General features: G+C 52.2%; 2 long non-coding RNA genes across 2 annotated transcripts; both read right to left on the bottom strand.

Moving 5' to 3' along the window:
* Nucleotides 1-2,886: 2,886 nt before the first annotated feature.
* Nucleotides 2,887-6,604, bottom strand: LOC118007473. Its single transcript, XR_004678422.1, has 4 exons — nt 5,682-6,604; nt 4,850-5,058; nt 4,069-4,145; nt 2,887-3,351 (listed from the first exon to the last, which is right to left on the bottom strand). It is a non-coding gene; the product is annotated as an uncharacterized LOC118007473 (long non-coding RNA).
* Nucleotides 6,605-6,668: 64 nt separating this feature from the next.
* On the bottom strand, nt 6,669-9,654 carry LOC118007474. Its single transcript, XR_004678423.1, has 3 exons — nt 8,651-9,654; nt 6,954-7,071; nt 6,669-6,775 (listed from the first exon to the last, which is right to left on the bottom strand). It is a non-coding gene; the product is annotated as an uncharacterized LOC118007474 (long non-coding RNA).
* Nucleotides 9,655-12,238: the final 2,584 nt, after the last annotated feature.

Genomic DNA, 12,238 nt, shown 5'->3' with positions numbered 1-12,238 from the left:
CGCTGAGCTTGGAGCCCAACATGCAGCTCCATCTCGCAGACCCCAAGATCATGACCACTGTGAAATGATCACAACAAAGCTAATTAACATATCCATCACTTCACACAGTCTCCTTTTTGGGTGTGTGTGAAAACAATTGAGGTCTCCTCTCTTAGCAAATTTTAAGTACACGTCATATAGAATTATTAGCTGTAGTCACCATGCTGTATGTTAGATCTCCAGAACCTATTCACCTTCTAACTGAACGTTTGTGCACTGACCAGCATCTCTCCATTTCCCTCACCCCCCAGCCTTTGGCAACCTCCATCCCACTCATCCCACTCTCTGCTTCTATGAGTTGGACTTTTTTAGATTTTACACCTAAGTAAGATCATGCGGATTGGGCATGTCTTCCTCGGCCTCACTTATTTTACTTAGCATGATGTCCTCCAGGTTGAGCTGTGTGGTCACAAATGACAGGATTTCCTTGCCAGCTTGTTAGCCCCGCCCACCTGTTGGCCCCATGGGGTTGTGAGCTTCTAGGAGGCAGCTCTGTGGCCTGGTCCACCTTGGACACTTGGCACCCAGCACGGTGGGACAGAGCTCTAGAACATACCCTCCTTCCTCACAGCCTTGCTATAAACACCTGATCAGGTGGTAAAAGCCTGCCCTGGCCCTCTGCTATTCTCTTGTCTTCTGCCACAGCAAGGTCCCCTAACCTTAAAGGTTCTTTTTTTTTTTTAAAGATTTTATTTATTGTGCTCGCTTCGGCAGCACATATACTAAAGATTTTATTTATTTATTTGAGAGAGAGAGAATGAGAGAGAGCGAGTACATGAGAAGGGGGAGGGTCAGAGGGAGAAGCAGACTCCCTGCCGAGCAGGGAGCCCGATGCGGGACTCGATCCCGGGACTCCAGGATCATGACCTGAGCCGAAGGCAGTCGCTTAACCAACTGAGCCACCCAGGCGCCCTAACCTTAAAGGTTCTTGACAACAGATGACTGTGTCCTGCTTGATGCCTGTGGCTCAGTGGGAGCTCCCGCATCTAATGGGGATGGTGCTAGCTCTGTGACCTCAGTCCCTACACTGTCCCTTGTTCACTCTGTTCCAGCCATATCAGCTTCTGACGTCTACCCAAACATACCAGTTTTGCTCCTGCCTCAGGACCTTTGTACTTGCTGTTCCCTTGGCCTTGAAGGGCTTCCTCCAGATAACTCACAGAGCTTATTCCTTCTGTTCCCTCAGGCTTTTGCTGAAGTATCAACCCAGAGAGACCTATGTGAATTATCCTACCTCAAGGTAACCCACCCCTCTGTGTCACTTTCTATCCACTTGTCCCTGCTTTGTTTTCTTCTCAGCATTTAAACCCCATTGGACACGATTCTTGGGGTTTATTACCTGTTTCCCCCACTAGCATGCTGTTTCTTGAGGGCAGGAGCTTTGCCTCTTGGGTTCCCGCTATTTTCTCAGTGACTATACATGATAGATGCTCAATAGATATTTGTTGAAAATGACTCTAGTGGATCCCAGCCTCCTCGCAGGGCCTCTGCCTCCAGTTGTGTTGGGCCACTTTCCCACGGGACGCGCCCCTCTGTGGTTTGGCAACACTGACTGGTAGAGTGAGACCTAGAGCCTTGTCTCTGAATCCCCGGTCCTGTCCTAACTCTCGCATCCTGCTGGCTTCTAGGCCTCAGATGCCCTGTCTGAAGAGGGTGTGGGTGACCGTGACCCCTACCCTGTATACTCCCCAGGGGGCCACGGCAATGGGCTGGAAGAAAATCCTCACAGAGGGGCTTCTGAGCGGGATTTAGGGTGTTTCTGAGAAGCTGAGGGAAGTAGCCCTGTGGCAGCAACAGGGGCAGGGCCCAGCCAAGGAGCACCAAGGACTGCTGGCTTTGGCCTCTGCCCGGGTTCCAAAGGACAGTCCCACAGGGTGGATGGAGGGGCTTCACCTGGCCCCCTGGAACCTTTTGTGGGTCTGAGAACATGCAGCGAACATGGTAGAGTGCTGCTCTGGAGTTTTTTACTACTTTTGTTCAAATCCATACAATTTAACAAGTATGCATTGATTGGAGACACCAAGAACCTTGTAGACATTCATGTCCCTGACTTGGCAATTCTATTCCTAGAAATGTATCCTAAAGAAATAATCAGAGATGTATACAAAGATATACGTGCAATGATGTTATTGAATTATTCTTTATAATAGCCAACGATTTGGAAATAGCTTAGGTATCAATAGGAGATTTGCTTAAGAATCAGTGTGCCATGCAATGGGATAGCATGCAGCCATTTAAAATTTATTTTCAAAGATCCAGGAAAATTCTTATGATGCATTTTAAATGGAAAAAAGAATTTTATATATGTGTGTGTAAATGACCTTATATCCATATATAAAATCAGAATTTTATGTGTGTATATGTGTGTATATCACATATACACACAATATTTTCCTGATTTTATTGAAATGTGTATATACACCAATAATGTTTATCTCCATTCAGTGTGATGATTATGGGATATTTTCATTTTTTTAAATTTTCAAGTAGTTTTTATGATGAATCTGTATTCATATTACAATTTTAAATGCTAATTTTTTTTTTTTTTTTTTTTAGTAGGCTCCACACCCCGAATGGAGCCCAACTCAGGGCTTGAACTCACAACCTTGAGATCAAGACCTGAGCTGAGATCAAGAGGCAGATGCTCAACTGACTGAGCCACCTATTTTTTATTTTTTATTTATTTTTATGTTTTATTTTTTTAAGATTTTATTTATTTATTTGACAGAGAGACAGAGCGAGAGAGGGAACACAAGCAGGGGGAGTGGGAGAGGGAGAAGCAGGCTCCCCGCCGAGCAGGGAGCCCGATGCGGGGCTTGATCCCAGGACCTGGAAGCATGACCTGAGCCGAAGGCAGACGCTTAACGACTGAGCCACCCAGGTGCCCCTGAGCCACCCATTTTTCAATGTGATCAGTGATTTTTAATAATTCACTGATTCCCTATCATGCCTTCATTTGGGCAGATAGTGGGTGCAATGATGTTAAGAAAAACTTGGGCATACCAAGTAAATTCATTTACTTTTCAAGTCTGGAAGCTTCTTAGCTCCTGGGAGCCTTTATGTGTGTAAGGCGTTAAGTCCTCTGAAATGAGTACTGTGGCTTGGGGGCGCCTGGACCGAGGACTAGCGTTCTCTCCCTCTATGTCATTGTGGGTCCCACCTGAGAGCGGAGGTGGGACTGCACACCCTTGCGTGGAGAAACCTGGTGGTTTCATAGTTCTTCCAGGCACTGCGTTTCTGTTCCTGTTTTCTTCCCTCTGGGTTTAGTAACACCATCTGGTACGTCTTCCCAGGTTTCTTAGACTTGCTCTGCTAAAAGAAGCCAAAGCCTGGGTTTCTAGCTGTGCTTGGTCCAGAGAATTGAAAGGACAGTGGCATCCCAGGGGGGGCAACCATGGGGAGGTGGTAAAAATTAAGAAATTGACCCAAAGAAAGGGGGGGGCAGATGACAGCTAGGGTTATTTGATCCGGCTGTCTTTCCTGCCTAGAAATTCTCCTTCCTGAACTACATCTCAGAGGCTCTGGTTTATGAAATAATAACAACAATAACTTTCAATATTTGTGTCATTTGTGTACAAATAAGTGCATGACTCTTCTAGAAAAGTTAAAAATTCAGATAAGCAAATCCAAATTAAAAACCAAAACTCTGAAATTACTTTTTATCTTACAACCAGTCAATGTTTTGGGGTATAATCTTGCAACATTTTTAATGAATCAACATATTTCCAAAGTCAGGTTATTTTATATATTTAATAGGTTTTCATTTTTCTGTGCTATAAACTTATTTCTATGTCCCGAAGTGTTCTTAGAATCAGAAATAGACTCCTTAAATTAAAGGATGCTAGGTTTGGTTTCCATCCCTGCACAAGCCCTGGGAAGGCAGGGTTATTCTGAAGGTCTTAGAGCTGAGCCCTGCACACAGAGCTCCAGGGCCTGCTGGCCCCCACGTCTGCATGTCCCACATGCTCCAAACCATCTACCTCTCCTCTCCCCACCCCACCCCACCCCACCCCCAGGCTTGGGGCTCACCTCAGAGGATGAATTACACCTCCTTGCCGGACATGAAGCCATTTGTCTTGTGCTCTGGAATCCTGAAGAGATAAAATCTGGGCAGAGCACATTTATTTATTCAATGTAGTTCTGGGTAGGTAAGCCCTACCCTTGGGGATCACCTCCAGATCGGGGTTAAGAGTTTACAGGGAGAAGGAGCAAGCAGGTCACGAGATACAGACCAGCTCCAGGGGGCACCCCTTGGGGGCCCGAGGAGGCCCCATTCTCCACCTCGGGCCCACTCTAATCCCAGCTCCAACCTCCCAAATGGCCCCCTTGAGGCCCGTCAAAGATCCAGGTTCTCTTGTGTTCAGACAACCAGAGCACTCCTCCTAACCCCACCCACCCCGCTGAACTCTGTGACACAGCTCTGACTCTCCTCAGGTGTGGTGTCTCTCCAGATACCGTGCAGAGCACGCAGCCTCTATGCCAGGGCTCCCAACCCCTGACCCTCATTGGATCACCAGGGGAGCTTGGTAAATATTCAGAGACACAGATTCCGCAGGGCCGGAGAGGTGCCCAGGAACCTATATTCTCACAAAGACTGGTCCTCCTGACTCTTCCCACAGAGCTGTCTTCTCGTCCCTCATCTCTGCTGATGTGGGCAAACAGGGCATTTGGCCCCTGGGGCAAGCAGGCCTACGGCATGCGAAGCAACGAGAAACAGATGGCTTTAAGGCCGCTTTCTCAGGTAACCTAAGTTCAGGAGGCTTGGCAGCCAAACTGGCCTCTCCTGGCAGGGGGACTTGGCAGGGCCCACCTGAACGGCCGCACAAAGCCATCCTCACAGCCTCTCCGGCCCTGAGTCCCCAGGCGCTTGCTTCCCGGGATGCACAGGCACGCCTCTGGCCAGCCAGGCCTGCAGGGGTTTGTGGCTGGAGAATCAAAGTAGAGTCCTGGGCTCCTGTGGATGCTTCCTCTAGAAGGCGCTGGTGGCGACAGTGCACCAGGTCTGAGGAGAAAGGGCCTCTGTGGGCCACAGGCGGGTCTGTGTGGACAGAGGCCCACACACGCCACCGCCTTCCCGGGCCCCAGGTCTCCGGTGCCAGCCCAAGGGACTCGGGAGGGTCAGACCCTTTCCCACCGCTGCCCCCCCCACACCCCGTCCCATAGCGGAGGCAGGAAGGTAAGCCTCCCCGTTTCTGCCCCGGGGCCTCGTGGGAGCCCCGAGGCCTGTGGTAGGGGGTGTAATGACCCAGCGGTCCCTGTGGGCAGTGACCCCACAGACGCCCTGCTCAGTTTCATCCATTCCCAATTTCTGGACTTTCATAATAAAAGCAATCTGTTAAATGTACAACAAAATGCATTCTCTGTCTCAGTCTGTGGTAACTCCAACCCTTCAGTTGCTCAGACCAAAACCTTGGAGTGGTCCCTGTGTCTTTTCTCTTAGACCCATGTCCCCTCCCTCAGAGAATCCTGTCAGCTGGATTCCAACTGATTCCAGAATGCAACCACCTCTCCCCAACGGGGGCCTGACAGGACCGGCTGGTGACGGGGGTGGGACTGGTCCGGGGTCAAGCTACATGTCGCAGACCCTCATATGTGTCCAGAACCCTTCTGTCCAGATTTGATTTCCTCATGACTATTCTCACCAAGAAAAGCAGTTCCTCAGTCACGTACAAAATGAGATTCCTTTTTCTGTATCTTTAGCATGGTATCACAAATCCCCCAGATTCTTCTTCAGATCGCGTGTCTTAATTTGGGCTTGCGAACTCTACCATCCTCAGCAGGGGCTCCTCTTCAGCATGGGGACTTGGGGTTGGGAGCCAGGGCAAGACACTCAAAAATCTGGGGGCCCCTCTGAGACGCCGAGACCAGGGCCAGGGGAGCCCCAACCCCGCAGCACCCTGCCCTGCTTGGAATCTGCCGTGGGATGATTCTGCCACCGCAAGTGTGACGATGCACGCGAATGACAGGGAAAGCTGGGTCCCCTCCCCTGGGGGACACTTCTGCCTCGCCCTGCCAGCAGGAGAGGGTTCCTCCTCGGAGCTTGTGTCAGGAGCCGTCTTCCGGTGGGATCCCAGGCTCAGCGCTGGGTGAGACGGACAGAAACAGGCTTTTCTTGGGAACGTGGGGTGTGTGGGGTGTACGTGCGAGACGGCACACGCTGTGCTGCCTCCCCAGGCTCCTCGGGCCTGCAGGTGACAGTAACCAGGCGCCACCTCCCCCGGCCCCTCTCCTAGCCCAGCCCCACCTCCATTCAAGGTCAAGGCCTGCAGTGGGCCTTAGTTGGCGGCACTCCCAGACCTGCTTCTGCTGAGCCCTGGACGGGACTCCCTGGCTACGGCTAGCAGCCCCACCTCAGGGCTTGGAGGAGCCAGGACCTCTTGTCCGAGTGAGGACTTGAGCCTCGGAAAGGAGGAGGCACCAAGCCCACGGCACCCGGCAGGTCCACGGCAGGAGCTGAATGGAAGCCAGATGGGCTGCTGCAGGGAGAAAGGGGGCCGGGCCAGGAAGGAAGGAGGAGCAGGCCGCTCGCAGGCTTGATGCTAGAGCCAGTGGCTCTCCTCACCCCCAACTCAGCCCCAACGCCTGCCCAAGCCCACTCACTTCCAGCCTGGCCTCCTCTATCTTCCTGAGCCCCCAGGGCCGGCCAGAGGCTTCTCCCCTTCTGCAGCCTTATATCCATCTTCTGGCTCCTCCCTCTGGCTTGTGGCTTTTGCAGACTCCAGGCAAGGGAGCAAAGCTGGGGGGGAGAAGGGGGTCTGTGCCCGACTCAGCCAGACTCCCTTCCAGCCGGTCAGGCTGCCCTCCCCGTGACAGACTGCCTAGAGGCACCCTCCCTCCCCTCCGCAACCTTTCCCCACTCCCCCATGCTCTCCCCACCCCTGTGGCCCCCAGCCCTGACTCAGCGCATAAATTACCTGGGGACGGTCCGCTGACTCAGCCAGGAAGCCCTGAGCCCGGCTCCTCACTCCCAGGCCTCAATTCCACAGCTGGCTCTCATTCCGGAATACTCGGTCCCCTCCCCTCAGGAAATTCCTGGAAAATATCGGGCTTCTTCGAGGGGAGATCTAACCACAGCCACAGCGGGGAAGGGGGCCATTACAGCCTCGTCCATCATCCTGCCACCCTGGCCCTCCTCCACAGCGGCTGTGACTGTGTGGGCTGAGCATGGAGCTGTCAGTCCCCATGAAGTGACAGGCACATGGCCATGGAGGGACCGCCGGGCAGGGAAGAGGGAGGAGAGGCCAGCGTGGGGTCAGGCAGTCAGGGCAGGCTGCTGGGAGGTGCGACCAGGCCTGGGCCAGGAAGGATGGTGAACACTGGTAAGTGAAGAGATGGAAAGGCTGCTCCAGGCTCAGGGACCGGCCTGAGCAAAGGTGAGGCAGGGGGCAAGAAGCCTGGTATGTACGTGGGGTCGGAGGGAGTTGGAGAATTACGGGCCTGAAGGGACACTGGTCCCTGTAACATCCCGAGACCTTCCTTGGGCTCCTGAGGGCTGCTCGGACCCGGGGGATGGGGCAGGGTCTCTGCACCTTCAATGCCCCAGTCTCCGCACCTTCACGCCCGCCCTCCAGGAGCCCAAGCTGAGGCACGTGGCTGCGGCATCAGGACCCCGTGGGTCTAAGGGAAACACAGACATCCCAGGCCCTTCCTCCCTCCGCCCGGACCCCCCTTGAATACTTTCTTTGGAAAGCCCATTCGTTTATGAGGGACAGCCAAGTCCAGTCCACAGATAACACGCCTCTTTCTTTGGCTGCTTCCCCTCAGACAATAACAACTTTTTAAAGGACAAAAATTCCTGCCCAACTTCCCCCAAGGAAGGATGGCTGAGGGGCATGGCTGTGGCTTTAGTAGTGAATGCAGCACGGAGAGAAACAGAGCAAGCTAGCGGCCTAAGGGGTGGGTGTAGTGGGGGCAGGGGCCCTGAGGCCCCGGGGCCTCAGGCTGTGGGAGGCCAGGCCAGGGGGCCTTGCGGAGGGGTCTGCTGGGTTCCTAGTATTTATTCACCTGTCCTGGGAACAGCAATTCTTCAGCACAAGACAGGGAGTCAGGGCGACGTGGGGCTGGAGACAGAAAGGTGGGAGAGGCTGCCAGCCGGAGCGAGGCTCAGAGGGAAAGACCAGAAACGCAGAATGACACAGAGAGGAGAGTCCTTGAAAGCAAGGCTGGGTCTCAGCTCCTTGTGGCTCCGCAGCCCTGAAGCTGGGCAAGCGGCTTTAATAATAAACGGTGTTCCCCCAGGCAGGCGGTCCTTCATCCCCAGACTGCACTAGATGCTTCCGCAGCCTCCGTGCCTGTCAAAGCCCGAAGCCGTTTTATCGACATTCTCAAGTTGCGTGTTGGACCACCTGACCCCACTCTAGACCCCCCGGAGACAGATCTGCTTTGGTCAATGTTGCCTCACAGCACCTAGTGGGGTGCCCCACCCCTTGCTGTCTGTTCAAGGTACGAAAGGAAGAGGGGAAAGCTGGGGGCGAGAGACCCGACAGACCCACCGTGGGATTTGGCCTCTGGAGAGACGCTCCAGGGCGCCTGCCCCTGCTTTCCAGCCCTGGGCAGGGGCCTGTCCTGTTCCTAGAGCCCGAGGTGGGGCCGAGCAGGCAGGGAGGCTTACCTCTGTGAGCCCCAGCCCTGGGGGGGTGGGGGGTGGGTGTGCTCTCCCTGTGCGGCCAGGCTGGTAAGGGTGACGGGCATCCTGCTTCATTGTCACTGGTTCAGCCGTGCTTCCAGAAATTCTTCCTGCCAGTAAGAAGAGGAAAGAAAAGCCTGGGCAGCCTCTTGGGCTGCCAGGAAGGGGGTGGGCAAGTGGGAACAAGGTTTCCCAGAGCTCTCACGGGCCAAGCCGGGGCTCTGGGGCCTCCTGCCTGGGCCAAAGGGCCGGCTCAGCCTTGGGACAAAAGTGGGCCCCAGCCTGAGGTGTTAGAAGAACTGACCGGTGGAACGGGGGCTCACCCATGTCCATGCCCAGCCAGGCTGTGTTTGTGGCTGCAGAACAGAGACGGGAAGAAAGAAGGCCTGGAAATTGCTGGACTTCCCACAGGTCTTTTCTAAATGGGTGGGGGGGGTCACAAAAGACTAAAGCTCATATTCAATCCAGAGTAATAATTGCCTCACCTCCTATTTCAGTGTCCAGCCCTATAGATCTTGAAGGGAGACATAGGAAAAATTATTATTAATTATTATTATTATTATTCTCCAATATAGCATTTTCCTAGTGTGTTCTGCACAACACCAGCCTACAGGGGTAATTCTATTTTTTTCTTTTAAGATTTTATTTATTTATTTGTCAGAGAGAGAGAGAGAGAGCACAAACAGGGGGAGGAGCAGAGGGAGAGGGAGAAGCAGGTTCCCCACTGAGCAGGGAGCCTGATGTGGGGCTTGATCCCAGGACCCTTGGATCATGACCTGAGCCGAAGGCAGACGCTTAACCGACTGAGCCACCCAGGCGTCCCTACAGGGGTAATTCTTGGATAAAACAGGTAGGTTTGCAGAACTCAGCACGTCAGCTACCCTCTGTAAGACTCCCAGTGCACAGTGTGAGTATTAAATTCTCAAAGAAATCCTGCAGAGACTCAATTCACTTTGGTTAATCCAGTGTTTCTCAAATGTATTCAACCACAGAACCCCTTTTTCATGGGACACCATAAAGTAGGACTCCCAGACACACATTTTGGGGAACGCTGCATTAAAGCTTTTGATGGGTGCTTTTCTAACTTTGTTCCAGCCGTGGTGCCACAGGGGTGGTATGAGGGAAAGGGGGAAATGAGTCAGCTGGACTCTGGGTCTCCATCCCACCCCACCCACCCCAGTTCAACCAGTAATTCCTTTATTCTGCTGGAATTGGGTCTCCAACAATATATTTTTATTTGATGAAAGGTCTCTCCTGCTAAAACTAGATTTGAGAGCCAACGCTTTATGGTTCTTCATGAATGTATGTTTTTACCTTTTTAAAAATATTTTATTTATTTATTTGACAAAGAGAGAGAGAGCACACACAAGCAGGGGGAGAAGCAGAGGGAGAGGGAGAAGCAGGCTCTCTGCTGAGGGGCTCGATGCGGGCTCGATCCCAGGACCCTGGGATCATGACCTGAGCCAAAGGCAGACGCTTAACCGACTGAGCCATGCAGGCGCCCTTTTTTTTTTTCTTTCTGTTTTTACTTTTTTTTTTTTCCCCATGAATATATGAAGAGAAAGAAAAGAAGAGGCAGAATTGGCCCGGGGGGGGGGGGCAGAATCTAGAAATAAAAATAGTGACATTAAAATGCTGTAGATTAAACAGAACAGGAACACAGTGTGGCAGGAAATCACCCCACGTGTAAATCTCAGGATGTTCTGTCCAGGTATTTCTAATTCCCTTTTATAGATGAAGAAGCTGAGACAGGAGAAGTTGAGCTATGGGCCCAGGACTCTAACTAGATCTCTGACCAGGTATTTTGCCATCCTTCCCCAGGACTGGGGTTAGGAGAAGGGCTCCTACCCTCAGAAAGCTCCCAGGTTCATGGAGGAGGCAAAACTTGCCCACCAAAGGACGGCGAATGGAAGCAGTACTAATGCAGATGCAAAGTCACTGTGGTTAGGGCTGTCAGACGGCAGAAGAGAAGGGTTTGGGAAGCAAGGGGCTCAGGAAGGCTTCTCTTGGAGATCTGGAATTGCCCCGTGATATGCCCCGGAGCTTGGTGTGATTCTGCTATATGAAAACTGATTTCTGTCTTCAGTTCTAGAGATTTCTTAGCCATCGTCTCTCTGAATATTGCCCCTCATTCTTTCCAATCTCTCTTCCTGGGATTCTACTTGGCATAGGTTGGACCTTTTCATTCTAACCATTCTACCTCTCCCTCTTCCCCGTTTTCCACTATTTACTTCTTTGTGAGGCCTTCTGGGTGAATTCTCAGATCTCCTTCTCCAGCTCTGTTTATCCCACTGAGTTTTAAATTTCAACGATCATTTTTTATTTTGGAAGTCCTACAGACTGGCTTTTGAAACTCAAAATCCAACAAGTCTAGCCTATTCCCTGAGGCAACCAGTGCTATGAGGTCAAGGCCAGGCTTCCTACGTGGAGTCCTAAAGCTGATGGTCACTGGGTCCCCTCGGGAACCCCAGGGACCATGCAAATACTCACATTCTCCGTGTGGGCCTCAAAGCACACTAGCTACAGGAAGTGGGCAGAGCTAAGGAGTGCAAGAAGATGCTGGGGGAAAGTCTAGTTCGCAAAATATCATCCCATATATGGTCGATACTACTACTACCATAATTCTGATGATCATTATTATTCCAGCACCATCCGTGTAAACTTGGGAACGTCCTTACCCCTCCCTAAACCTTGGCTTCTCACCTGAGGCTGCACCAGATCAGCCCATTCTTACTGTGAATTTTTCCCGCATCAGTCCCTGAAACTTCCCCTTCCTGCTCTGCCTTGTCCTACACCTTTTCCTGGCCCAGTGAAAGGTCTAGTCGGGCAGAGGCCGGGCCCTGAGAACAGCCGAACAATGACAGCAGAAGCCCCCGAGCCAGGGTGTGGGAACCAGCTGAGATTCTGGGAGAGGGACCGGAAACGAGGAGGGGAAGTCCAACAGCTGGACAGGCGGCCACGTCCGCCCCCAGTCCTGCCCTGGAAGCTCTGCTTGGCCGTGGGGGGAAACCAGGCTGTTTCTCTTGGATGGTCACCTCCTGGGCTACTCATTCATTCAACAACTATTTATTGGACACCTACTAGGTGGCAGGCCTTGTGCCAGGAACAACCTTGCCCCTGGGGACCGTCCCTTCCACTCAGCAGAAACATTCCTGACTGTCATTTCAGGGCTCACACCACAGTCCTAGGTAGTAGGAAGGGCTCTGCTCCATAACCCTTCTTGACAAGAAGGAGCCATGACTTTTGCAAGGGCACAGGGCAAAGGGGTCTTCACTCCCCACTCTACCCCTGGGGCCTGGGGGAATGAAATCCTCTGGACAGTTTGCCTGAAGACAGTCAAAACAAATTGACTGGCTGCATTTTGTGACCTCCAATGCGCTGGGGGACACAACCCTTTTACTATCAACAGCTGTGCAGAAAGCTCTAGATGTCTGTCAACCTTCCCTTTGCTACCACAGGATTACCTTCTTTAAAAGGGGGAAAAGAGTGTCCCAAATCCATCGTGGAAATTGCTCGATTTCCCCAGAAAAGGCCACAAAGAACCCTTTCCCATCTTTGCTAAAGGAGAGAAAA

The sequence above is a fragment of the Mirounga leonina genome, unplaced genomic scaffold (assembly GCF_011800145.1).
Source record: "Mirounga leonina isolate KUSES-001 unplaced genomic scaffold, KU_Mleo_1.0 Mir_125, whole genome shotgun sequence".
NCBI classification, from domain to species: Eukaryota; Metazoa; Chordata; class Mammalia; order Carnivora; family Phocidae; genus Mirounga; species Mirounga leonina.
Note: the sequence above shows the minus strand (reverse complement) of the source record. Positions and strands in the feature narration are given on the sequence as shown.